Source organism: Dysidea avara, chromosome 4 (genome assembly GCF_963678975.1).
Source record: "Dysidea avara chromosome 4, odDysAvar1.4, whole genome shotgun sequence".
NCBI lineage: Eukaryota > Metazoa > Porifera > Demospongiae > Dictyoceratida > Dysideidae > Dysidea > Dysidea avara.
In genome coordinates, this window is record NC_089275.1 from 46,104,237 (window position 1) to 46,109,075 (window position 4,839).

Below are 4,839 nucleotides of genomic sequence, written 5' to 3' on the forward strand. Positions count from 1 at the left end.
TGTACTTAACTATACTAATTATAATTATATACAAATCAGATAAACAATTACTGTTACTGTCCAGCAGTGTGTGGGTGTCTCATAATTATACTACCATTTCTAATTATTAAACCAGAATATGAGAGTGGTGATAGTACAACATGGTACAAGGGTATACTGTCATATCTTATAGCAGGAGAGGATATGTTGTTTATTTGACAGCTTTGGGCCAGAAGAAAATGAAGTAGTGGATGTGGGGAGTTGAAGATATTATAGCTGACACTGTTCATAACAGTAAACCATTGATTAATTGAAACATGTTACTTGTAACTTCATGGCTATCATATTTCACTTATGATTAAGAAATAAGAATTACAATTCAGTATCATAATTAAAAAAAATATCACATACTGTAAATAAAATGTGTACAGTTTATTATGTGTGTGTTGAATGTAGTATAGGTAATCACTTTAATTCTGTAATTCCAGTAAGACTGAAAAGTTTTCTGCTATAAGTTTGCAGTTATTCCAACAGGATACAGTAAACATGAATGTATTTTTTTACAATCTTGCAGTTATTCCAGCAATACTAAAATGTTTCTATTAAAGGTTTCAAATCTTGCAGCTAACCCAGCAATACTAGAACGTTTATACTAAAGGTTTCAAATCTTGCAGTTAACCCAGCATTACGAAAACCTTTCTATTAAAGGTTTCAAATATTGCAGTTAACCCAGGCTTACTCAGCAATGCTAAAATGTTTATAATAAAGGTTGCAAATCTTGCAGTTAACCCAGCAATACTAAAACATTTATACTAAAGGTTTCAAATCTTGCAGTTAACCCAATGCTAAAACGTTTATACTAAAGGTTTCAAATCTTTCAGTTAACCCAGCAAGATAAAATGTTTATAGTAAAGGTCTCAGTTATACCACATGTTTAAAACTTTTCTTAATTAGAGGAGTTTGCTGCAATACTGAAAACCTTTAGTATAGACGTGACGGGTGCTAAAGTTTAGGTGTAGTCTAAACTCCGCCTTCACACAAGCAATAAAATGCGGAGTAATGCAGAAATATCCATTTATGGCTTCATGGGAATATCCATTTATGGCTTCATGGGAGTATGTATAAAAATGTTTGTGGGTGTCTAATTGTCTGGATTGCACAATAGAAACCCAAGCCACTATCACCACAGGCATAGAGTGAGCAATGAATATATCTACATGTCGTTGTAGACGTTGGGCAAGTTACTTTGTAAAAGTAACTAGTTACACATTACATATTACTTGCAACTGAACTATTTAGTTACAGTTACATATTACCCATAAAATAAAGTAACTATAATAATATTACATATTATATTACTTTGTGTCCACAGCCTTAAGCTGTCACGTGTGAAACTACCACCTTATCACGTGACATGATTGTGTTGTTGGACAATGTGCAAATCTTGGTTATAAGTAAGAAGCTAGTGAATAAGCTTCATTCAGTAGGCTTCATTACTTTGTTGTGGCTAGGCATTACTCAGTGGATTACTAACGAGATTAGTAACTTCGTTACTTGTAGTAATAATATTATGTAATATTAGATTTGTACAGTAACTATATTACTTAGGTAACGCGTTAAATTTGTAAGTAAAGTAACTTGAGTTATATTACCTGTTTTTATAGCGTATTTCGTTATATTATTTAGTTACCACAAAAGTAATAATATTATGTAACGTGTTACTCCCAACACTGGTTATGAATGTAGTTTCTATAAACCATTTCCTTTCCACACAAAGCCTCAAGTTGGGTGGTCTTGTTAATTAAAATTAAAACTATTTGTGAGTGCCTTAATTGTCTGACCACCAGTGTTGGGCAAGTTACTTTGTAAAAGTAACTAGTTACATATTACATATTACTTGCGACAGAACTATTTAGTTACAGTTACATATTACCCAAAAATAAAGTAACTATAATAATATTACATATTATATTACTTTGTGTCCACAGCCTTAAGCTCTCACGTGTGAAACTACCACCTTATCACATGCCATGATGGCGTTGTTGGGCAATGTGTAAATCTTGGTTATAAGTAAGAAGCTGATGAATAAACTTCATTCAGTAGGCTTCATTACTTCGTTGTGGCTAGGCGTTACTCAGTGGATTACTAACGAGATTAGTAACTTCGTTACTTGTAGTAATAATATTACATAAAATTAGACTCGTTACAGTAACTATATTACTTAGGTAACGCGTTACATTTGTTAGTAAAGTAACTTGAGTTATATTACCTGTCACTGTGAAAAAGAGGAATATAAGATGGTATATCTAATGGCTTAAACTATACAAATAATCTCAGTATAGCCTTGCATTATACTAACTATCTTATACTTTAGTATAAACCCCATCTTATATTATGGGAAACAGATTATACTTTAGTTTAATACACATTCTTTGTATGGCTTTGTTTACTTAACTAAATGTGATAACTTTTTAGCTTCACCATCTCATGGACTTTTGTTTATACAGACAGCACGTGACTTCAGACTTTTTTACTGTATCAAACAAAGTCATGATGATTTTACAATAAGTACACTTCTGTTAATCACTATAGCAATAATGCTAGCTTTGTTGTGATAATTTCATGCGCGCACACCTTCATACGGCAAAGCATATAATACCAGAAAAATTAATTATTCAATCAATTCTTTCTAAGAGTACAAATCCAGATTTTCTTGCACAGTTAGCACACCTGCAAAAGTTCGTAGTAATGCTTGTTAAAATTGAAGGGGTCAGTGGTGTGCGCATGCGTATCAGATGCAATTAAGTCGCCATCTTTGTCAGTCGCTATTGTTGTATCAGAGGTTTTATATGTGAGTGATCATGATGGGTGTATCTCGCGGAGAGAGTGTGCGTGATCGGTGCCATCGTCCAATGAGCCATGCTCCGCACAATGATACTTATGGACCACAACTGTACATCCCTGCTGGCTGTAGCTGCTGTAGTGGTGGAGTGGCGCGGTGTGGTGGACAATTCCTACGATGGCAGTGATCAAAAACAGCTCTAGATGAGTAAGTATTAGACTAAAATGATAGCTTGTACGATAGGTTTAGCCGTATTAAGTTGTTTATTGTGTATTGTATGACAATGCGGGCCCGCAAATGATTCAACTTTGGTGTTGCTGTGTACGTATTACATATTTTATAATCTATTATCTCAGCTTATGGCGGATGACGAGTGGACACAGTTCATCAGCCATCAGCGGTAAGAGTATGCATTGTCTGCTCTTATGATTTTGTATACTACGTATCTCTTCAGAGGTACAGTTTCTTGTCGGACCTCTTAGTTCTACAGATTGTCAGTGTACAACATCTGCAGTGTTAGTTTCCTTCAATGGCAGCTGCTTCCTTTAAAGAATCTGGTAGCGACCATATGTGGACAGTTTTGTTCTTTTTTTACGGAGTTGTTCAACCTCATCTTCTAATTATTTACAGCTGTAAGCCTGATTGTGTTTTTATTCATTTTCTTTTCAATAGGGTAGGAATTACAGACTTAGTCTCAGTTCTAAGAGATTCTTCTTATTGCTGACATCTGTAAGTAAGTACACTGAGAGTGTCCAGTATACAATTTATATTTACCTTTGTTTAGGTTTGTGGAAACTGGTCTCATTTCTTCTGGGAACTGGTCTCATTTCTTCTGGGAACCGGTCTCATTTCTTCATGTTTTCTACTACTTTTTATCAACAGCTAATGGCTGCTACCTCATGTACGTCTGGCACTATAAATAAGTTGAGTGCTTTCAAGAACCTGTTCCATCTTGTTTGTCCTTATTTCACTGACCATGCTCGTATTGCTAACAAAAGTAAGTCCACTGAAAGTATGCAAATTATATTATATTTAGTCTTGTTTCATTTGTACTTTAGTGATTACAAGATTCTTGGACTTGGTTATCAGTGTATCAGATGCTTCTTGTGAGCTCACGTAACAGACAAAAATGGCCACATGGTAGGAGTATTTTTGTGAGTTTTTTGGGTATACCTGCTAGTTACAGCTTGATATCATTGTTCTTGGCTGAGATGTGACTGTTCAAAAATCTTCGTCTGATATTAGCCCAACAAAGTCACATACTAAGTGGCCGTTTTATGTCTGGTTAGACTCACTGATAACAACTGTAAGTACACCAAGTAATCAAGAATATGAATTATGTTTGCCCTCCATTTAGGGTTGTGAGACCTGGTCTTATCAGACTTGTCTTAGTTCTACATGGATTGTCAGTCTCAGACTCGGTCTCAGTTTTACTAGATTGTTACAAACCGTAAGTACAATGGTTCAGTATACGCATTATATTTACCATCTTTAATAGAGTTATAGGACCTAGCCGCCGTTCTACATGGTAATACTAGGTTTCTAGGCAAGGTCTCGGTTTTATGAGATTCTTGTTGTTACAAACTGTAAGTCCAACGATTGTCCAGAATACACATTATATTTACCATCTTTGTATTAGAGCTGTGGGACAGTCCTACCAGATGACTAACAGATTGTCACAGAGTTCTATATACATGGTGATGATAATACAGGTAATTAGTAATGGAACTTGTGAATTGTATTTACTGTCTTACCTGCTGTAGTTGGATAAAGACTGATAAATGACGAAATTGATTTGATACTGTCATGGCCAAGGAGACATTGATTTACTAGCTGTACCTATTGTGGTTTTAACATGTTTACAGAATTAAATTCATTACAAATATGAAATTATTTAATTAAGGTAGCCACAGATTATAGGAAAGTAAAAAAGTACAGTAGTATAGTAGCCAATAAATGGTTGAAATAGGCTTAGTATAGTCTGATAATACACCGCACTATACTAGTAGTTTAATCTC

General features: G+C 34.6%; 1 long non-coding RNA gene across 3 annotated transcripts; it reads left to right on the forward strand.

Annotated features, from left to right (window-relative positions):
- Positions 1 to 3,454: 3,454 nt before the first annotated feature.
- On the forward strand, positions 3,455 to 4,254 carry LOC136252449 (uncharacterized). Of its 3 annotated transcripts, none has more exons than XR_010699573.1 (4): positions 3,455 to 3,550; positions 3,606 to 3,818; positions 3,880 to 3,927; positions 4,179 to 4,254. It is a non-coding gene; the product is annotated as an uncharacterized lncRNA (long non-coding RNA). The 3 variants fall into 3 exon arrangements; XR_010699572.1 differs by having other exon boundaries at positions 3,458 to 3,554; XR_010699571.1 differs by lacking the exons at positions 3,455 to 3,550; positions 3,606 to 3,818; positions 3,880 to 3,927 and adding an exon at positions 3,976 to 4,127.
- Positions 4,255 to 4,839: the final 585 nt, after the last annotated feature.